Below are 23,709 nucleotides of genomic sequence, written 5' to 3' on the forward strand. Positions count from 1 at the left end.
TTTCTCGTACTTGATCCCTTTGTTCGGCCAACTTGGTGTCGAGATAGTCTCTTGTCCGTGCTTCAAGTTGATGAATGTCGGCAGTGAGTTGCTCAATGCCTTGCATTTGTAGTCCGAAGATGGACGTTTTGGTGATGTAGTTGTTCACGATGTCGTTGTTGTGGAAGACCGGAGATGAAATGCCTTGCCTATCCATCACAAGACTCGAGTAGAGGTGAGTAGGAAATGAGATAAACAATACCAAGTTACCTTTTCCCAAAGTTGAGGATGTATCCCGTTTCACTCAATGTGAGATGAAAGAATAGTGGAATTTGTACCGGACTTGTTCACTCACACCTATCAAGTAAAGCTTATAGTGGAGCTCGGTGAGGATAGTGGCACAAAAATTTGATGCAAAATGTTAGCAAGAGTCAATAATGTTGGAAAAGATTCACAAATTCGCAAGTAAAACAAGTAGACCAATAGCAATATGTGGCACACGGAAACACACACACGGATAGATAAATGGGGTCGTGCAACCAAGGAATGAGCACAAAATGTGGAAACCACGGAAAACGCTCGTGTTGCACAACTCAAGAGAGACGCTAGCACGATTGCTCAATAGGCGGATACGACACTTGTGCATAAACTATAAGATGCAAAATGTATGAGCCTTCTATCCCTAGTATGATATGTGTATGATGTTCCCGTTGTTCTTCTCAAGATGATCCAAGGTGATAGGATATGACAATCTTATGTGCAATAGTATGATGCTATGGCTCTTGCTTACAAGCTCTTTGCTCTCTTTTCCTTTGCTTAAAAGCTTATTATCTTTTTTTTTGATATGTCCACTTATGCAAAATGCACAAACCAAGATAGCAATTGTGTATATGCGGGAACGATCTTGTGACACAAGGGATGATATGATGATACCACGATGATATCAATATGATATGGTATGTATGCAATGGAAGGTATGGATCACTAATGTGCACAAGTAACGTTGCCGACAATACTCAAATGGCTAGTCTCTATAGGCAAGTGACGCAAAATGGGCTAAGGGGTTAACAATGTAATGGCAAGAATGTACAATGATAGGATACCACAATACCAAGATGATATAGAGGGTACCGTTCTTGCTTACGGTTAGGGTGTCAACTTGGTGAAGTGGTCGATGTTGATGACGACCTCGCGACGATGATGAGTGGTGGTGTTCTTGATGTAGATACCAAGATGATGTAGACCCGTCCCTAAGTAGCCGAAACACCTTAGGAAACGGTAAAAAACCGCGAACTCAAAATCTCAAGGAAAATGTCAAATGGTGGTAGCGGAAAGCGTTGGTGGTTCTGGAGTTAGCAATGCGGAAGTGGCCGTGGTGGTTGACGACGAAGAAACCGTCCCTAAGTTGCCGAAACACCTTAGGAGACTCAGTTCACCACTCAAACAACCACAAATGCTATATGGATCGAAAAACGGGTTAGGTTGCGAAAAGCGATGGTGGTTTTGCGTATGATATGGTGGATGGCCTAGGCAAAGATGCAAAAATGCCAAATTTTTGATGGAGTAAAATGGTGATGGAATCTATCTATATGGATGGGGGATGTAAATAGCTACTCAACGAGCTAAAGAACGCGAAAATCGGACTCCGGGAGTGAAAGTTATGGCCGAAACGGTAAAGTGCACGCGACTGATTCTGGGGGGTGCGGGTGCCCAGGGTTTGGGGGTGCGGGCACCCGGGGTGGTCAGAGGCAAACAGCCCGGGGGTGCGGGTGCCCGGGGTTTGGGGTGCGGGCACCCGGGGAGGTCAGCGGGGGTGGGCTGGGGGTCCGGGTGCCCGGGATTTGATGTCCGGGTGCCCGGGGTTGACGGATTTGTGCGGAAATTCATGGGAAAGTGCAAAAAAATGGTGGATTTCGTGGAGGGAAAGGTGGAGATGGATGGGGGGGGAGGCTAGATCCACTTGAAACCAAGCAAATCCATAGATCAAATCCAACAAAATCTCAACAAACCAACAAATCACAAAAAAATTTGGGGCTATTTTTGGTGGGGAATTTTCGAATTTGGGGAAGAACACAACAAAATTAGGCTAGAGAACAAGAAGAGGGGCTCCAATTTCGTGAGAAACCATGGCTCATGATACCAAGATGTTGTAGGGTGGAACCCTAGGTGAAGATCTTTCACGAATTGGAGGGGGAATCCCCAAGAACAAGATGAACACAAGAGGGAAAACAAGAGGAACACTCAATAACAAGTCCAAATCACACATCCACTAGACTAATAAACACACAAGATCCACAAGGTACATGAACAATCAAAGGGAAATAAGATACATGGCAGAGTTCACACCAAATCCTATGAAGGAGATGAGGGCTTGATGATCCTATGATGGGGATCCTTCCCCAAGGAGGAGGTCTTGATGTTTGGTCACTCTAAGAGGAGGTCTTGATCTCCTAGTGGAGTGGATCCATGGAGCAAAGCTCACAAATGTCTATCAAATACTTTGTTGTCCTTGCAAAAGAGCTAGGGGAGGTGTTTTTATAGTCTAGGGACGAAATAGAGGGAGAGGGGGATACAAAGGTCCAAAATGACCCTCAAAACGCACACACACTCGGTTGGGTCCGGGCACCCGGGGTGCAAGGGACCGGGGACCCGGTCCGGTCAGGGGGGGCTGCGCCCATGTTGTTGTAGAGGTCGGGCACCCGGGGGTCCAAAGCCCGGGCGCCCGGGGGCGCTGGAGGCTGGCGCGGGGGAGGGCCCGGGCACCCGGGGCTGGCTGGAGAGGCCCAGGCGGGCGGCGAAGGTGGCCGGGCACCCGGGGGGGTGAGAGCCCAGGCACCCGGGGAGAGCTGGGTCGGCTCAGGCAGGAGGCCGGGCACCCGGGCCCAAGTGGTCGGGCACCCGGGGTGCAGCCCAGGCGCGGCTGGGCGAGAGGCCGGGCACCCGGGGCCTTGGGGGCCGGGCACCCGTGCCAGGCTGGGGCGACGCCCAGGCAGTGGCCGAGCACCGAGGGTGCGGCCCAGGCGCGGCTGGGCGAGAGGCCGGGCACCCGTGCCAGGCTGGGGCGACGCCCAGGCAGTGGCCGGGCACCGAGGGTGCGGCCCAGGCGCGGCTGGGCGAGAGGCCGGGCACCCGTGCCAGGCTGGGGCGACGCCCAGGCAGTGGCCGGGCACCCGGTGGCGACGCGGCCGGGCACCCGGGGTGTCCAGGGGACTTGGTCCCTCCCGCGGCTTCGTGTCCGGGAACTCCATCTCCTCGCACGTCTTGATGCTTCCCCTTCTTCTTGGGTCTCCGGTGAACTTGGTGATTCCTCCTCCGTGCTTCCTCATGACGATCTCCGAAGTACCTAAGCATGCATAATGTTTCCATTTGAGGTGGAACCCGAGTGTCGTGTGAATCCGAAAGAAACTCAAAGAAGAAAGAAGTGACCTCGTTCTTGATGTTGCATGCACGTGCTCTTGTCATCGGTCCTCGAGGTGCTTGACGAGTTGTATTAGAGTCCATGGGGATGAGCGAGGGATGCTCCGCATCATACTCCTTCTTTATAAAGGTGTGGATCATCCCAGAAGTAATGTCTTAAATCATAAAAGAACTTTTTCTTTTGCTGGTATGTGAAACTAGGCGGTATATATTTAGCAAGAATGTATTTAGCATAATCAGACCTATCAAGACTAGCCATTTGTGTATTGCCGGCAACGTTACTTGTGCACATTAGTGATAATAGCTCCCATGGACCTACCTACGTCTCCCACGACACCACTTGGACCAATGACAAGAGCTCGAGCGAAGGCTATTGAAGATAAGGTGAACTCATTCCTCTCTGAACTACCTATCTCTACCTATGAGACATGTCTTCTACCTCAAGCGGAGACCCTATGCGTGATCAGGTACTTGGAAGAAGGCCATGGAACAACTACACCCATCGGACAAGACAGTGCAGACACCAAGTACAAGGAGCGAGAAGAAAAGCGTCCGGAAAGTCTCCAGCCGTCGGACGACCGACCCCGACCGGACGACCAATGCCTGAAGATCCCACCAGCCAGACAAGGCCGAGCCAGTGAATGCTACAGCGACCAGAGGTCCGACGTTCATCGGACGACCGACACCTCCCAGCGCCCGGACGACCGAGCACCACCGAACGACCGGCACCACCACACCTGATCCAAAACATCGGAAGTATGGAGATCTTCGGACGATCGACGGACCGGACGACCAACCCCGACTAGACGTCCGACAAATCCTGACCAGAGCCAAAATGTCGAACATCCGACCAGTCCCGGACGTCTGAACCCTCGCGAGCCATCGGACGACCGATGAGTCGGACGTCCAACGCCTGTGTGTTGGCTGCGTGTTGGGCCGAAGCCCTTGTACCCCTTCACCTTCATAGACTATATAAACTCCTCCGCCTCCCTCTTTCTAGGGTTAGCAAAGGATTAGCTCATTTTAGATATAGAGCTTTGCTCGTCCACTTGGTTACTTCTCCATTGGAGTCCATGGCCTCTTTGGAGAACATCCCCCAAGCGGATTCAAGACCCCTTCACGGGAAGACCCCTCAAGACCTCCTCACGAAGAAGAACTTGCTACTTGTATCGTCCTTTGTTGGATTTGGATCGTGTATCTCTTTGTGTTTCTAGGATCTAGCACATGTGTAACTGAATCTTGTTGTTTTGAGTGATTCTCTCATGTTTCCCCTCGTGATTTCCCCTTGTGTTCTTTGTGTTCTTCGTAGGATCCCCTCCAATCGTAAAAGATTGGGCATCTAGGGTTCTACCCTACATCAATGTGTCTTTTGACAAAATGTATCAAGTATTTCCTGATGTAATGAGTGGTCTGGACAAGAGCAAGCTGAAATGTGATGCTTGTGAGTTTGCTAAACATACCAGAAACTCATATGTGAGTAATGTTGGGGAACGTTGCAGAAAATTAAAAATTTTTCTACGGTTTCACCAAGATCCATCTATGAGTTCATCTAAGCAACGAGTGATAGGAGTGCATCTACATACCCTTGCAGATCGCGAGCGGAAGCGTTCAAGAGAACGGGGATGATGGAGTCGTACTCGCCGTGATCCAAATCACTGATGACCAAGTGCTGAACGGACAGCACCTCCACGTTCAACACACGTACGGAGCGGATGACGTCTCCTCCTTCTTGATCCAGCAAGGGGGAAGGAGAGGTTGAGGAAGAAGGCTCCAGCAGCAGCACGACGGCGTGGTGGTGGTGGAGAAGCAGTACTCCGGCAGGGCTTCGCCAAGCAACCGCGGGAGGAGGAAGAGGTGTAGCAGGGGGAGGGAGGCGCCAAGACTCAGGGGTGCGGCTGCCCTCCCTCCCCCCTCCTTTATATAGGCCCCCAGGGGGGGCGCCGGCCCTAGAGATGGGATCTCTAAGGGGGGGCGGCGGCCAAGGGGGGGTGGAGTGCCCCCCAAGGCAAGTGGAGGCGCCCCCTCCCCTAGGGTTCCCAACCCTAGGTGCAGAGGGGGGCCCAGGGGGGCGCACCAGCCCACCAGGGGCTGGTCCCCTCCCCACTTCAGCCCACGGGGCCCTCCGGGATGGGTGGCCCCACCCGGTGAACCCCCGGGACCCTTCCGGTGGTCCCGGTACAATACCGGGTGACCCCGAAACTTTCCCGATGGCCGAAACAGCACTTCCTATATATAAATCTTCACCTCCGGACCATTTCGGAACTCCTCGTGACGTCCAGGATCTCATCCAGGACTCCGAACAACATTCGGTAATCACATACAAGTCTTCCTAATAACCCTAGTGTCACCGAACCTTAAGTGTGTAGGCCCTACGGGTTCAGGAGACACGCAGACATGACCGAGACGACTCTCCGATCAATAACCAACAGCGGGATCTGGATACCCATGTTGGCTCCCACATGCTCCTCGATGATGTCATCGGATGAACCACGATGTCGAGGATTCAATCAACCCCGTATACAATTCCCTTTGTCAATCGGTACGTTACTTGCCCGAGACTCGATCGTCGGTATCCCAATACCTCGTTCAATCTCGTTACCGGCAAGTCACTTTACTCGTACCGTAATGCATGATCTCGTGACCAAACACTTGGTCACTTTGAGCTCATTATGATGATGCATTACCGAGTGGGCCCAGAGATACCTCTCCGTCATACGGAGTGACAAATCCCAGTCTCGATCCGTGTCAACCCAACAGACACTTTCAGAGATACCTGTAGTGCACCTTTATAGTCACCCAGTTACGTTATGACGTTTGGTACACCCAAAGCACTCCTACGGTATCCGGGAGTTACACGATCTCATGGTCTAAGGAAAAGATACTTGACATTGGAAAAGCTCTAGCAAACGAACTACACGATCTAGTGCTATGCTTAGGATTGGGTCTTGTCCATCACATCATTCTCTAATGATGTGATCCCGTTATCAACGACATCTAATGTCCATAGCCAGGAAACCATGACCATCTGTTGATCAACGAGCTAGTCAACTAGAGGCTTACCAGGGACATATTATGGTCTATGTATTCACACGTGTATTACGATTTCCGGATAATACAGTTATAGCATGAATAAAGACAATTATCATGAACAAGGAAATATAATAATAACCTTTTATTATTGCCTCTAGGGCATATTTCCAATAGTCTCCCACTTGCACTAGAGTCAATAATCTAGTTACATTGTGATTAATTGAACACCCATAGAGTTCTGGTGTTGATCATGTTTTGCTCGCGAAAGAGGTTTAGTCAACGAATCTGTGACATTCAGATCCGTATGTACTTTGCAAATATCTATGTCTCCATCTTGAACATTTTCACGGATGGAGTTGAAACAACGCTTGATGTGCCTGGTCTTCTTGTGAAACCTGGGCTCCTTGGCAAGGGCAATAGCTCCAGTGTTGTCACAGAAGAGTTTGATCGGCCCCGACGCATTGGGTATGACTCCTAGGTCGGTGATGAACTCCTTCACCCAAATTGCTTCGTGCGCTGCCTTCGAGGCTGCCATGTACTCCGCTTCACATGTAGATCCCGCCACGATGCTCTGCTTGCAGCTGCACCAGCTTACTGCTCCACCATTCAACATATACACATATCCGGTTTGTGACTTAGAGTCATCCAGATCTGTGTCGAAGCTAGCGTCGACGTAACCCTTTACGACGAGCTCTTCGTCGCCTCCATAAACGAGAAACATGTCCTTTGTCCTTTTCAGGTACTTCAGGATATTCTTGACCGCTGTCCAGTGTTCCTTGTCGGGATTACTTTGGTACCTTCCTACCAAACTTACGGCAAGGTTTACATCAGGTCTGGTACACAGCATGGCATACATAATAGATCCTATGGCTGAAGCATAGGGGATGACACTCATCTCTTCTTTATCTTTTGCCGTGGTCGGGCATTGAGCCGAGCTCGATCTCACACCTTGCAATACAGGCAAGAACCCTTTCTTGGACTGATCCATTTTGAACTTCTTCAAAATCTTATCAAGGTATGTGTTTTGTGAAAGACCTATGAGGCGTCTCGATCTATCCCTATAGATCTTGATGCCTAATATGTAAGCAGCTTCTCCAAGGTCCTTCATTGAAAAACACTTATTCAAGTAGGCCTTAATGCTGTCCAAAAGTCCTATATCATTTCCCATCAAGAGTATGTCATCCACATATAATATGAGAAATGCTACAGAGCTCCCACTCACTTTCTTGTAAACGCAGGCTTCTCCATAAGTCTGCATAAACCCAAACGCTTTGATCATCTCATCAAAGCGAATGTTCCAACTCCGAGATGCTTGCACCAGCCCATAAATGGATCGCTGGAGCTTGCATACTTTGTTAGCATTCTTAGGATCGACAAAACCTTCCGGCTGCATCATATACAGTTCTTCCTTAAGATGTCCATTAAGGAATGCCGTTTTGACGTCCATCTGCCATATCTCATAATCATAGTATGCAGAAATTGCTAACATGATTCAGATGGACTTCAGCTTTGCTACGGGAGAGAATGTCTCATCGTAGTCAACCCCTTGAACTTGTCGATAACCCTTAGCGATAAGTCGAGCTTTATAGATGGTAACATTACCATCCGCGTCCGTCTTCTTCTTAAAGATCCATTTGTTTTCTATCGCTCGCCGATCATCGGGCAAGTCTGTCAAAGTCCATACTTTGTTTTCATACATGGATTCTATCTCGGATCGCATGGCTTCAAGCCATTTGTTGGAATCTGGGCCCGCCATCGCTTCTTCATAGTTCGAAGGTTCATCGTTGTCTAACGACATGATTTCCAAGACAGGGTTGTCGTACCACTCTGGTGCGGAACGTGTCCTTGTGGACCTACGAAGTTCAGTAGTAACTTGATCCGAAGTACCTTGATCATCATCATTATTTTCCTCTCCAGTTGGTGTAGGCATCACAGGAACATTTTCCTGAGCTGCACTACTTTCCTGTTCAAGAGGTAGTACTTCATCGAGTTCTACTTTCCTCCCACTTACTTCTTTCGAGAGAAACTCTTTTTCTAGAAAGGATCCATTCTTGGCAACAAAGATCTTGCCCTCGGATCTTAAGTAGAAGGTATAACCAATGGTTTCCTTAGGGTATCCTATGAGGACGCATTTTTCCGACTTGGGTTCGAGCTTTTCAGGTTGAAGTTTCTTGACATAAGCATCGCATCCCCAAACTTTTAGAAACGACAGCTTAGGTTTCTTCCCAAACCATAATTCATACGGTGTCGTCTCAACGGATTTAGACGGTGCCCTATTTAAAGTGAATGTAGCTGTCTCTAGAGCGTATCCCCAAAATGATAGCGGTAAATCGGTAAGAGACATCATAGACCGCACCATATCCAATAGAGTGCGATTACGACGTTCGGACACACCATTACGCTGAGGTGTTCCAGGCGGCGTGAGTTGTGAAACGATTCCACATTTCCTTAAGTGTGTACCAAATTCGTGACTTAAATATTCTCCTCCACGATTTGATCGTAGGAACTTTATCTTTCGGTCACGTTGATTCTCTACCTCATTCTGAAATTCCTTGAACTTTTCAAAGGTCTCAGACTTGTGTTTCATTAAGTAGACATACCCATATCTACTCAAGTCATCAGTGAGAGTGAGAACATAACGATATCCTCCGCGAGCCTCAACGCTCATTGGACCACACACATCAGTATGTATGATTTCCAACAAGTTGGTTGCTCGCTCCATTGTTCTGGAGAACGGAGTCTTTTTCATCTTGCCCATGAGGCATGGCTCGCATGTGTCAAACGATTCATAATCTAGAGACTCTAAAAGTCCATCAGCATGGAGCTTCTTCATGCGCTTGACACCAATGTGACCAAGGCGGCAGTGCCACAAGTATGTGGGACTATCGTTATCAACTTTACATCTTTTGGTATTCACACTATGAATATGTGTAACATTACGTTCGAGATTCATCAAGAATTAACCATTGACCATCGGGGCATGACCATAAAACATATCTCTCATATAAATAGAACAACCATTATTCTCGGATTTAAATGAGTAGCCATCTCGTATCAAACGAGATCCAGATACAATGTTCATGCTAAAACTTGGCACTAAATAACAATTATTAAGGTTCAAATCTAATCCCGTAGGTAAATGTAGAGGTAGCGTGCCGACGGCGATCACATCGACCTTGGAACCATTCCCAACGCGCATCGTCACCTCGTCCTTCGCCAGTCTCCGCTTATTCCGCAGCTCCTGCTGTGAGTTACAAATATGAGCAACAGCACCGGTATCAAATACCCAGGAGTTACTACGAGTACTGGTAAGGTACACATCAATTACATGTATATCAAATATACCTTTAGTGTTGCCGGCCTTCTTGTCCGCTAAGTATTTGGGGCAGTTCCGCTTCCAGTTACCCTTCCCTTTGCAATAAAAGCACTCAGTCTCAGGCTTGGGTCCATTCTTTGACTTCTTCCCGGCAACTGGCTTACCGGGCACGGCAACATCCTTGCCTTCCTTCTTGAAGTTCTTCTTACCCTTGCCCTTCTTGAACTTGGTGGTTTTATTGACCATCAACACTTGATGTTCTTTCTTGATTTCTACCTCTGCTGACTTCAGCATTGAAAATACTTCAGGAATAGTTTTCACCATCCCCTGCATATTGTAGTTCATCACAAAGCTCTTATAGCTCGGTGGGAGCGACTGAAGGATTCTTTCAATGACCGCCTCGTCCGGGAGGTTAATGTCCAGCTGGGACAGGCGGTTGTGCAACCCAGACATTTTGAGTATGTGCTCACTGACAGAACTATTTTCCTCCATCTTACAACTGTAGAACTTGTCGGAGACTTCATATCTCTCGACCCGGGCATGAGCTTGGAAAACCATTTTTAGCTCCTCGAACATCTCATATGCTCCGTGTTGCTCAAAACGCTTTTGGAGCCCCGGTTCTAAGCTGTAAAGCATGCCGCACTGAACGCGGGAGTAATCATCAGCACGTGTTTGCCAAGCGTTCATAATGTCTTGGTTCTCTGGGATGGGTGCTTCACCTAGCGGTCCATCTAGGACATATGCTTTCTTGGCAGCTATGAGGATGATCCTCAGGTTCCGGACCCAGTCTGTATAGTTGCTGCCATCATCTTTCAGCTTGGTTTTCTCTAGGAACGCGTTAAAGTTTATGTTGACATGAGTGTTGGCCATTTGATCTACAAGACATATTTGCAAAGGTTTTAGACTAAAGTTCATGATAATTAAGTTCATCTAATCAAATTATTTAATGAACTCCCACTCAGATTAGACATCCCTCTAGTCATCTAAGTGTTACACGATCCGAGTCGACTAGGCCGTGTCCGATCATCACGTGAGACGGACTAGTCATCATCGGTGAACATCTCCATGTTGATCGTATCTTCCATACGACTCATGTTCGACCTTTCGGTCTCTGTGTTCCGAGGCCATGTCTGTACATGCTAGGCTCGTCAAGTTAACCCTAAGTGTTTTTGCATGTGTAAAACTGTCTTACATCCGTTGTATGTGAACGTAAGAATCTATCACACCCGATCATCACGTGGTGCTTCGAAACAACGAACTTTAGCAACGACGCACAGTTAGGGGATAACACTTCTTGAAATTATTATAAGGGATCATCTTATTTACTACCGTCGTTCTAAGTAAACAAGATGCATAAACATAATAAACATCACATGCAATTATATAGTAGTGACATGATATGGCCAATATCATATAGCTCCTTTGATCTCCATCTTCGGGGCTCCATGATCATCTTCGTCACCGGCATGACACCATGATCTCCATCATCATGATCTCCATCATCGTGTCTCCATGAAGTTGCTCGCCAACTATTACTTCTACCACTATGGCTAACGTTTTAGCAAAGAAGTAAAGTAATTACATGGCGTTAAATCATTGACACGCAGGTCATACAATAATTAAGACAACTCCTATGGCTCCTGCCGGTTGTCATACTCATCGACATGCAAGTCGTGATTCCTGTTACAAGAACATGATCTCATACATCACAATATATCATTCATCATTCATCACAACTTTTGGCCATATCACATCACAAGACACTTGCTGCAAAAACAAGTTAGACGTCCTCTAATTGTTGTTGCAAGTTTTACGTGGCTTCTATAGGTGATCTAGCAAGAACGTTTTCTTACCTACGTTAAAGTCACAACGTGATTTGTCAACTTCTATTTACCCTTCATAAGGACCCTTTTCGTCGAATCCGCTCCAACTAAAGTGGGAGAGACAGACACCCGCTAGCCACCTTATGCAACTAGTGCATGTCAGTCGGTGGAACCTGTCTCACGTAAGCGTACGTGTAAGGTCGGTCCGGGCCGCTTCATCCCACAATACCGCTGAAGCAAAATAAGACTACTAGCGGCAAGAAAGTTGACAACATCTACGCCCACAACAAAATTGTGTTCTACTCGTGCAATAGAGAACTATGCATAGACCTAGCTCATGATGCCACTGTTGGGGAACGTTGTAGAAAATTAAAAATTTTCCTACGGTTTCACCAAGATCCATCTATGAGTTCATCTAAGAAATGAGTGATAGGAGTGCATCTACATACCCTTGTAGATCGCGAGCGAAAGCGTTCAAGAGAACGGGGATGATGGAGTCGTACTCGCTGTGATCCAAATCACTGATGACCAAGTGCTGAACGGACAACACCTCCGCGTTTAACACACGTACGGAGCGGATGGCGTCTCCTCCTTCTTGATCCAGCAAGGGGGAAGGAGAGGTTGAGGAAGAAGGCTCCAGCAGCAGCACGACGGCGTGGTGGTGGTGGAGAAGCAGTACTCCGGCAGGGCTTCGCCAAGCAACCACGGGAGGAGGAAGAGGTGTAGCAGGGGGAGGGAGGCGCCAAGACTCAGGGGTGCGGCTGCCCTCCCTCCCGCCCTCCTTTATATAGGCCCCCAGGGGGGGCGCCGGCCCTAGAGATGGGATCTCTAAGGGGGGGCGGCGGCCAAGGGGGGTGGAGTGCCCCCCAAGGCAAGTGGAGGCGCCCCCTCCCCTAGGGCTCCCAACCCTAGGCGCAGAGGGGGGCCCAGGGGGGGGGCGCACCAGCCCACCAGGGGCTGGTCCCCTCCCCACTTCAGCCCACGGGGCCCTCCGGGATGGGTGGCCCCACCCGGTGGACCCCCAGGACCCTTTCGGTGGTCCCGGTACAATACCGGGTGACCCCGGAACTTTCTCGATGGCCGAAACAGCACTTCCTATATATAAATCTTCACCTTCGTACCATTCCTGAACTCCTCGTGACGTCCGGGATCTCATCCGGGACTCCGAACAACATTTTGTAATCACATACAAGTCTTCCTAATAACCCTAGCGTCACCGAACCTTAAGTGTGTTGACCCTACGGGTTCGGGAGACACGCAGACATGACCGAGACGGCTCTCCGATCAATAACCAACAGCGGGATCTGGATACCCATGTTGGCTCCCACATGCTCCTCGATGATTCATCGGATGAACCACGATGTCGAGGATTCAATCAACCCCGTATACAATTCCCTTTGTCAATCGGTACGTTACTTGCCCGAGAGTCGGTATCCCAATACCTCGTTCAGTCTCGTTACCGGCAAGTCACTTTACTCGTACCGTAATGCATGATCCCGTGAGCAAACACTTGGTCACTTTGAGCTCATTATGATGATGCATTACCGAGTGGGCCCAGAGATACCTCTCCGTCATATGGAGTGACAAATCCCAGTCTCGATCCGTGTCAACCCAACAAACACTTTCGGAGATACCTGCAGTGCACCTTTATAGTCACCCAGTTACGTTGTGACGTTTGGTACACCCAAAGCACTCCTACGGTATCTGGGAGTTATACGATCTCATGGTCTAAGGAAAAGATACTTGACATTGGAAAAGTTCTAGCAAACGAACTACACGATCTAGTGCTATGCTTAGGATTGGGTCTTGTCCATCACATCATTCTCCTAATGATGTGATCCCGTTATCAATGACATCTAATGTACATAGCCAGGAAACCATGACCATCTGTCTATGTATTCACACGTGTATTACGATTTCCGGATAATACAGTTATAGCATGAATAAAGACAATTATCATGAACAAGGAAATATAATAATAACCTTTCATTATTGCCTCTAGGGCATATTTCCAACAAGTAAGGGGGTCAGGAGCATATCTCCTTTTGTATTGATCCACTCTGATGTATGGGCTTGTCCAATGTTATCTGTCAGTGGTATGAAGTACTTCGTTATGTTCATTGATTGTCATTCTCGGATGACTTGGGTCTATCTTCTGAAACATAAAGATGAAGTGTCTCAGTGTTTCAAAGTCTTTTATGCACTTGTCCAGACTCAATTTAATGCGGAAATTCAAGCACTCAGATCTGACAATGGCACCAAGTATGTTAACAAGGCCATTGGTGCCTTCATTCAGACAAGGGCCTCCTGCATCAAACATCTTGCCCAGACACACCACCTCAGAATGGGGTGGCAGAGAGGAAAAATCACCACCTGCTAGAGGTGGCCCGAGCACTGATTTTCACCATGAATGTGCCCGAGTTCCTGTGGAGTGAAGTTGTCATGATGGCCACCTTCTTGATCAACCGCGCACCATCCCAAGTGATAGGTATGAAATCACCGTGTGAGTTGGTTTTTGTAGAAAAGAAATTTCCTGCTCCTCCCAAGGTGTTCGGTTCCACTTGTTTTCTTCGTGATCATAGGCCATCAGTCAACAAATTGGATCCTCGGGCCATCAAGTGCATCCTTATTGGGTATTCTTCAGGACAAAGAAGGTGCAAATGTTGGAGTCCGTCTGAGAGGCGGACATTGTGAGCATGGATGTTACGTTTCGTGAATCAGAACCTTTCTATGGTGAGAAAACTGATCTAAGTGTCTTGTTTGAAGACCTTGACCAATGTCTCCAACCGGAAATTGGTCAAGAGGGGGAGAGTAGTGGCACACAAATGCAGACGATGCATCAATCACCTCATGCAACAGACGACTCCACAGTAACTCATGTGGCTCCTGTATAGAAGCATCGACTTCCATCGGTGATGTGCAGATTGGTACACCGACACCAGCTCAGGTTGGTAGTCGAGGTGGACACCAGAGCAAGATGAGGAGCCAAAGGTGTATTTGCGAAAGCGTTCCCTGTCTCAGATTGGTACTGTGCTGAGGTGGATAACAGAGCAGGAGGAGCATCTAAAGGTGTACTCACGAAAGCGAGGTGAGGGTGTTGCACATTAGGGGGAGCAACGAGATCCGCCACTAACGGAACAACATGATAGTAGTGATGTTATATCCATCTCTTCTGGCGGGGATCAAGAGGAAGGGTCAGTGGCCTTAAGGAGAACTACTCGAGCAACAGTAGGGATACCAGAGAAACGGTATGGATTCGATGACAATGATATTGGAAATTATGTTTCCTATGAAGCATTATCTCCAGCCCACAAAGCATTTGTTGCTTCTCTTCAGTCCGTGTCAGTTCCGACTGACTGGAAGAAGGCAAAGGAGGACTCAAAGTGGCGAGTGGCCATGGTGGAAGAGCTGGAGTCTCTGTGTAAGAACAAGACATGGGTACTAACACCCCTTCCAACAAGAAAGAAGGCGGTTAGCTGCAAGTGGGTATACACTGTGAAGCAGAATTAGAAGGAAAGGTTGAAAGGTACAAAGCAGGGCTTGTGTCGAGGGGGTACAGCCAGACATATGGCATTGACTACGATGAGACCTTTGCTCGAGTAGCAAAGATGAACACCGTGAGGATTCTAATCTCCCGTGCAACACATTTTGGGTGGCCTTTACACCAACTTGATGTGAATAATGCCTTCTTGCATGGGGACTTGAAGGAGGAGGTATACATGGATATTCCACCTGGGTTCTCAACTTCTGAGACTGCTGGCAAGGTATGCAGGCTAAAGAAAGCTCTTTATGGATTGAAACAGTCTCTAAGAGCTTGGTTTGACAAGTTTAGATAGGCTGTGTGTGACATGGGGTATGGACAATGCAATGGTGACAATACATTGTTTTATACACTCTAAAGAAAAAAATGACCATCCTTGAAGTTTATGTCGATGATATCATTATCACTAGCGATGATGACGTAGAGATAGCAAGGTTAAAGGGGCGTTTGAGTAAGGCATTCGAAGTTAAAGATCTTGGTCGACTCAAGTAGTTCCTTGGTATAGAAGTGGCATGGTCTGAAAAAGGAATAGCTCTTTCTCAAAGAAAGTATACCCTGGATCTCCTCTGTGATGTTGGCATGTTGGGTTGTCGAGCTGCTTCAACCCCAATTGATCAAAATCATAAAGTGACTGCCCAATCAAGTGATCTAGTGGATAAAGAAAGATATCAGCGATTGGTGGGAAGACTGTTGTACTTGTGTCATACACGACCAGACATTGCATTTGCAGTAAGTGTTCTGAGCAGATATATGCATGAGCCTAGAAGTGGACATCTAGAGGTAGTATATAGAATCCCGAGATACTTGAAGGGTTCTCCTAGGAAGGGACTGATATACAAAAGTCATGGACATCTTGCTGTGGATGGTATTGTGATGCTGATTGGGCTAGCTGCTGCTACCTCTTGAGCACTGCGTTGGATTTCCCCGAAGAGCAGAGGATGATGCAGTAAAGTAGCGTAAGTATTTCTCTCAATTTTTGAGAACCAAGGTATCAATCCAGTAGGAGACCACGCACAAGTCCCTTGTACCTACACAAAACAATAGCAACTCGCAACCAACGCTTAGGGGTTGTCAATCCCTTCACGGTCACTTACGAGAGTGAGATCTGATAGAGATAATATTTTTGGTATTTTTGATAGATAGATGCAAAGTAAAAAGTAAAAGGCAAAGTAAAAACAAAGCAAGTAAATAAAGTGATATAGATTGATATGATGAGAATAGACCTGGGGGCCATAGGTTTCACTAGTGGCTTCTCTCAAGAGCATAAGTATTCTACGGTGGGTGAACAAATTACTGTTGAGCAATTGACAGAATTGAGCATAGTTATGAGTATATCTAGGCAATGATCATGTATATAGGCATCACGTCCAAAACAAGTAGATCGAAACGATTCTGCATCTACTACTATTACTCCACTCATCGACCGCTATCCAGCATGCATCTAGAGTATTAAGTAAAAACAGAGTAACGCCGTAAGCAAGATGACATGATGTAGAGGGATAAATTCATGCAATATGATAAAAACCCCATCTTGTTATCCTCGATGGCAACAATACAATACGTGCCTTGCAACTCTTTCTGTCACTGAGTAAGGACACTGCAAGATTGAACCCAAAGCTAAGCACTTCTCCCATTGCAAGAACTACCAATCTAGTTGGCCAAACCAAAAAGATAATTCGAAGAGACTTGCAAAGATAACTCAATCATACATAAAAGAATTCAGAGAAGAATCAAATATTTTCCATAGATAATACTGGATCATAAACCCACAATTCATCGGTCTCAACAAACATACCGCAAAAAGAAGATTACATCGAATAGATCTCCACGAGAGAGGGGGAGAACATTGTATTGAGATCCAAAAAGAGAGAAGAAGCCATCTAGCTACTAGCTATGGACCCGAAGGTCTGAAGTAAACTACTCACACTTCATCGGAGGGGCTATGGTGATGATGTAGAAGCCCTCCATGGTGGATGCCCCCTCCGGTGGAGCTCCGGAACAGGCCCCAAGATGGGATCTCGTGGATACAGAAGGTTGCGGCGGTGGAATTAGGTTTTTGGCTCCTGTTTTGATCGTTCGGGGATACATAGGTATATATAGGAGGAAGGAGTACGTCGGTGGAGCTCCGAGGGGCCCACGAGGTAGGGGGCGCGCCTAGGGGGGCGTGCCCTCCACCCTCGTGACCTCCTCGGAAGCTTCTTGGAGTAGGGTCCAAGTCTCCTGGATCACGTTCGGTTGGAAAATCACGATCCCGAAGTTTTCATTCCGTTTGGACTCCGTTTGATATTCTGTTTCTTCGAAATACTGAAAAAGGCAAAAAACAACAATTCTGGGCTGGGCCTCCGGTTAATAGGTTAGTCCCAAAAGTAATATAAAAGTGGAAAATAAAGCTCAATATAATCCAAAACAGTAGATAAAGTAGCATGGAGCAATCAAAAATTATAGATACGTCGACGTATCAGGCATCCCCAAGCTTAATTCCTGCTCGTCCTCGAGTAGGTAAATGATAAAAAAAAGAATTTTTGATGCGAAGTGATACTTTGGCATAATTTCAATGTAAGTCTTCTTAATTGTGATAGGAATATTCAGATCTGAAAGATTCAAGACAAAAGTTCATATTGACACAAAAATAATAATACTTTAAGCATACTAATCAAAGCAATAATGTCTTCTCAAAATAACATGGCCAAAGAAAGTTCATCCCTACAAAATCATATGGTTAGGCTATGCTTCATTTTCGTCACACAAAGATGTTCCCAACTTCTATACCCGTGATGACAAGCCAAGCAATTGTTTCATACTTAAATAATCTCAAACTTTTTCAACTTTCACGCAATACATGAGCGCGAGCCATGGATATAGCACTATGGGTGGAATAAAATATGATGATGGGGATTGTGTGGAGAAGACAAAAAAGGAGAATGTCTCACATTGACGAGGCTAATCGATGTGCTATGGAGATGCCCATCAATTGATGTCAACATGAGGAGTAGGGATTGCCATGCAACGGATGCACTAGAGCTATGAATGCTCAACAAAAGAAAACTAGTGGGTGTGCATCCAACTCGCTTGCTCACAAAGACCTAGGGCATTTTGAGGAAGCCCATCATTGAAATATACAAGCCAAGTTCTATAATGAAAAATTCCCACTAGTATAAAAAGACAACTTATGAGACTCACTATCATGAAGATCTTGGTCCTACTTTGAAGCACAATATATGAGACTCACTACATGAAGAACAAAGTGCTACTCCCTCTGTAAACTAATATAAGAGTGTTTAGATAACTAAAATAGTAATCTAAACGCTCTTATATTAGTTTACGGAGGGAGTACTTTGAAGCACAAGTATGGTAAAATGATAGTAGCATTGTCCCTTCTCTCTTTTTCTCTCTTTTTTTTTTGTTTGGGCCTTTCTCTTTTTTTATGGCCTCTTTTTTTTCGACCGGAGTCTCATTCCGACTTATGGGGGAATTATAGTCTCCATCATCCTTTCCTCACTTGGGACAATGCTCTAATAATGATTATCATCACACTTTTATTGTTCTTACAACTCAACAATTACAACTCGATATTGAACATATAAAGGATGAGCTAGTGCGCCCAACTAGCGGTCGTTGCCACGTCTCCTTTTTTGCGTCATACTGTAGCAGCGCGGGGAGAGATAAGTCCCGAGCGCCCCATCTCCCCTCCTCTCGCTTTTCCACTTTCCCGTCACCTCCGCCATCGCCTCCTCCCCTCTCCTCTCTCTCTCCCGTCTCCTCCCTCTCAACCCTAGCCGCCACCACCCACCCTCTACTGCTCCACCATGCACCCACCTCCCCTCTGGATCAGGTGCAGGCCGGCCGATGCACGCAGGCGGCGGCGCTCCACTCGAGGGCAAAGGAAGGCAACGACGGCGGTGGCCGCCGTGGACACCCGCGGCTATGGTGAGCCCCTGCACCATCGCCCTCTCTCCTCTCCTCCATTACTCCCTTACCCATCTCTCTCCCCCGTAGACGTACCCCGCCACCAGGAGGCCGCCATGGAGGCCCGCCCCGAGCTCGGCTCGCCGCTCCTCCGGTGGATCCAGGTCGGGCGGATCCAACGAAGGAGCCCACCCATGGCACCGGTGGCTCTGGAGATGAGGGCTGCACAGAGGAAGAGGAGCAGCAGCAGCTTGAGGTTATTAAGGGTTTGCCTCTGCCTCCTTGTGATTTTCCTGGACATGGCATGTGCAGACCTCCCTTACCCATCTCTCTCCCCCGTGCGCCGCCTCGATCCGGACTTGGCAGGAGGAGGCCACAGTCGTCTTGCCGCCGCCGAGCCGCCAAGCAGTGAGCGAGAGAAACAACGATGGCGAGGTCCCCTGCATCGATGAGTAGTCGCAGGGAGTCGTCGCCAAGTGCTCCGTCCGCGTCGCTGGAAACATGCTGCATGCTCGAGAATGCACGAGTGCCACCACGCGTCGCCCACACCCCTCCTCCGCTCGCTCTCGTCTCCGTCAGGTTGGTGAGCTTCTGCTTCCTCCTTGATCTTCCATCAATTTAGTACTACTACTGTACTGTGTGCTTGTGTTGTTTCTCTGAGGGGTATGGGTACTACTTGTGCTGCTGCTAGATGTGATGTTGTTGGGTGCTGCTGGTTCTGCTACTACCTGTGTTGGTTGATGTCATATCCGTTTATTTGTGAAACTGAAAACTCCTGTGAGTGGCAAGGATTGAGAAGGGTCTGAGCCAATGAGAAGTTTTATTTTCAGTTTTCATTTAAGAAGTAATGGAGGATATGCCATATGTTTAGTTGCTAACATTTACCTATGATGTATGTAGCTGATGTTCACTGCACTAAAGGGAGAGGACAAGAGTAAGAGAGCAAGAACAATAGATGATTCGGTTATTTGTGAAACTGATGGCTCTTGTGAGGAGCAAGGATAGAGAAGGCTATGAACCAATGAGATAAGTTTTATTTCCAGTTTTTCAATTAAGAAGTACTGGAGGATATGCCATATGTTTAGGTGCTAATATTTACATATGGTGTACGTAATAAGTTGTCTTGCTGGCCCTTTATGTGTATCGTTTGAAAAAACTACAGCAGATGAACATCATCTTTATCCAAATATCTTCAGATATAGCTGACATCCCAGCAGCGCGTGGGAGCCGATGTCTTCGGCCAGAGCTGGGTCTCCTTGCCGGCGACCTTGCCATCACCAGCCTATCTGCAGGTATGATAGCTCCTCCTCCCCCTCTTTTCAAGGAGAGGTGCAGATCTGGAGATTAGCCAATGAGATATAGTTGCTTAATTTGCAGCTTTTTTGGTACAGTTTTGCAGGGATGGACATATGGATTGAATGGTACCCTCCTGAAATCTACACAGATGTCAGGTACCAAGAACTTAAATAAGAATGTCCCAACTCCTTTTTTCTTTGATTTCTTTTTGCAGAGATCCGCTTGCTGTTCATACTTCAACATTACCAGAGTTTAATGTACTATCTAGCACAAGTGTATGTGATGAAAGGAAATTATTGATTACTAAATATACATAGCTGCATGTATATGTATATCTAATTGGATTGTTGACTTGACGTGTGCAGATATGAGAAAGAAGAAATAGGGCAAAGGAAATTAGGTGCTCCTCTATCTCTCTCTCATTCACATTTTATTTTTCCTAATATGTGGATTTTCTAAACATGATGTGTGCAGATCGGAGAAAGAAGAGATGAAGAACAATTTTAATTGAAGAGTTGAAGAAGACTAAGGTGAATTTTAACCATCTTGCAAACCCAATTAAGTTTGCACTTGCATTTTGATAATATGATTTGTGTTGATGCAAGCACGAGTCCCCCTAAAGTGCTTGACCACCGGCCGGTTGCAGTGGATGTCAGCATCACCTAGCTGTGGCCATCCTGGGCGCCGAGAGAATTAGCTGAAAATCTTGCTGAGTTCCAGGTCACGGGTCATTCCCATTCAGGTAAGCTTGCTATCTTATCGTTAGATTGCTTGACGGAACTAGGACAACATTTTGTGTAAGCTTGCCTTTCATTTGTGTTTTTCTTTGGTTATTTTTCTTTGAAAGCTTCTTTGATGAATTACCCATATGTGGGGACATTGCAGGTGGCTATGAAACTTGTTCCTAACGAAGATAAATTTATGGAGGTGGCTAGGGAACAGGAGGAGCAAGTTTAGCCTGGCAGGTGCTTCTCAGGTTCAATGGTTTCCAACAAGGGAGCGATATTCATGCTCTGCATCAAGGTCGTAGTGCTTTCTTCATGGGTTCGGCCTTTGCCATTAAGGTGAGGAATGTATATTTCTGTTCTATCTAATGTCTCCTGCTCCTGCTTCAGTATCAATGATCTCTCTGGACTGATCGTTTGACAATGACTGTCATGTACTCCCTCTGTTCCTATATATAAGTCTTTTTATTGATTCCAATGCGGACTACAAAGACGAAACTGACTTTTCTGATCTGTTCTACACAGATGTTTTCAATCGCTGTTCGCTATAGATACTTTTTTGGTTGCATAGGCATACATGGTTCCGTGAGGAGATTACCTACACTGTTCTCTTTTATAGATGCCTGATTAGCTGCGAAGTCATATATGGTCTTATCAGTAGTTTTTTGATTTGTGGGTTTACGCATTTTCCCTGGGAATGTTTGTGTGTGTGATCACTTGCTTGCTATAAGTTTTTTACTCCGCACCGGGTGATCAATTAGTGTTTGCAATTAGTTTGGCATATATTATCACGTAAAGCCTGTCAATGAAATAGGGTTATACAAAAACTATCTATGAATAATAATAATAATAATAATAATAATAATAATAATAGTAATAATAATAATATTTAAGTGGATCCTTGCAATTCTGCTTTACTACCGTAAAATATCCTAGCCGGGTCTGCGCCCTCTTTTTACGGAGGGCTTGAAAGTGGTAGAGAAGATCAAAAGAAGAAGAATATATCCTTTTTTTTGTGCTTCTGCCCGCGCCTTGTATATGATTTTGCAGATCAAAATATAGATGTTGTTGATCGGATAAGTAAAGGCAAGGAGCTATCTGAGTCAGTATGTAGTGCATCCATGTTTTCTTATACCGATGATTCTGAAGCAGTTAAATTGATATGATCGCTTCACTCCTCTCCTATGCTCCTTTAGTCTATTTATTCCTAGACCATATGTTTTTCTTTTCTTAAAACCTTGAAGTATTAAGATGTTAGGGTAAATTCTTTCACAAATTGTATGTCGTGTTCCTTAAAAATAGTGTACTACTATGTTAGTGGATCACTTGTTTAAGTTCTAGCAGCACCAAGTGTCTCCTAACAACATATCCACACTAATTGCTTGGTGTGGCAACTTGCTCCTTTTTATTTATTAGTTGTTTGAGGATTTTTTTTGGGGGGGGGACTTTGTTCCTTTTTATTTCTCTCGAATGGGAGCGACTACAATAGAAGAAGGGTCACGGTTGCAAAAATAGAAAAACCATGTCCGAGCCATCTGATCCTGGATGAAGGCCCAGATTCTTGTGGGTGGATCAGAAAACACATGTACTACATCAAGGTTTTACTTTGTCATCTACGATTTAGCAAACGCACTTGAATTGCATTCTTAATTGGTCAATACATACATGATCAAGATTAGAGAACATTGTTCTCCTATTTCTTTCCTTGTAATGTAAACTATATTTTTTTCCTTGTATTTGTAGATGCATGATGCTCTGACAAGTAGAAGCATCAGGACTACAGACAGATAGAAGAAGCTTTTATCAATGTCTCCCCTTTCTGACAATTGAGAGAATTTCTATGCAAGATAAATTTAACTCTGTTCTTGATCATGAATCTTTACGTGTCTGTGCTCAACTGAATCGTGTTTGCTTGGTGTGATCTCTCCAAGAACAAGAATCTTGATGAGCAAGAAGTAGTATAACTGGCGGGAAATGCTAGAGCTTTTTGGTTATGTACCATCAAGATAATATGGCTTATCATTTTAAATAGCAATGCCTGATGAGTGTTGATCATATTAATCCTTAATACTCTGTCTTGCTGGTCGTGTACTAAAAATGGCACTTCCATGTCTAATGAAGATATGTGTGCTTGTGATATGCTCAATCTGGGATGGTCCAGTTTGATGTTTACTTATGCTTTATAAATAGGAGGGAGTGGGGGAAAGAGCTATAGAAGAATATACCTTGCTATCACTCCTAATTTTGTGACTTATTTCCATATGTTTTATTTTTAGTTTACATATTTTAATGCACACTCTTTCAATACATCGCTTACACTCGGCCTTTGCGCCATTGGCGCAACGAGTCATCTAGTTTAGAACAAAGGATGACTCTATATGAATGCCTCCGGCGGTGTACCGGGATGGTGCAATGAATCAAGAGTGACACATATGGAAAATAATGCATGGTGGCTTTGCCACAAATACGATGTCAACTACATGATCATGCGATGGCAATATGACAAAAGTAATGTATGTCATGATGATGATGATGGAAGTTGCATGGCAATATATCTCGGAATGACTATGGAAATGCCATGATAGGTAGGTATGGTGGTTGTTTTGAGGAAGATATAAGGAGGTTTATGTGTGATAGAGGGAATCGTATCATGGGGTTTGGATGCACCGGCGAAGT

General features: G+C 46.1%; 1 long non-coding RNA gene across 3 annotated transcripts; it reads left to right on the forward strand.

Annotated features, from left to right (window-relative positions):
• Positions 1–18,788: 18,788 nt before the first annotated feature.
• On the forward strand, positions 18,789–23,179 carry LOC119320054. 3 transcript variants are annotated; one of them, XR_005154744.1, is made up of 10 exons: positions 18,789–19,033; positions 19,103–19,278; positions 19,379–19,591; positions 19,913–20,304; positions 20,404–20,463; positions 20,674–20,708; positions 20,783–20,838; positions 20,914–21,050; positions 21,194–21,372; positions 22,777–23,179. It is a non-coding gene; the product is annotated as an uncharacterized LOC119320054 (long non-coding RNA). The 3 variants fall into 3 exon arrangements; XR_005154745.1 differs by having other exon boundaries at positions 19,103–19,268; positions 19,379–19,595; XR_005154743.1 differs by having other exon boundaries at positions 19,103–19,268.
• Positions 23,180–23,709: the final 530 nt, after the last annotated feature.

Source organism: Triticum dicoccoides, chromosome 6B (genome assembly GCF_002162155.2).
Source record: "Triticum dicoccoides isolate Atlit2015 ecotype Zavitan chromosome 6B, WEW_v2.0, whole genome shotgun sequence".
Taxonomy (NCBI): domain Eukaryota; kingdom Viridiplantae; phylum Streptophyta; class Magnoliopsida; order Poales; family Poaceae; genus Triticum; species Triticum dicoccoides.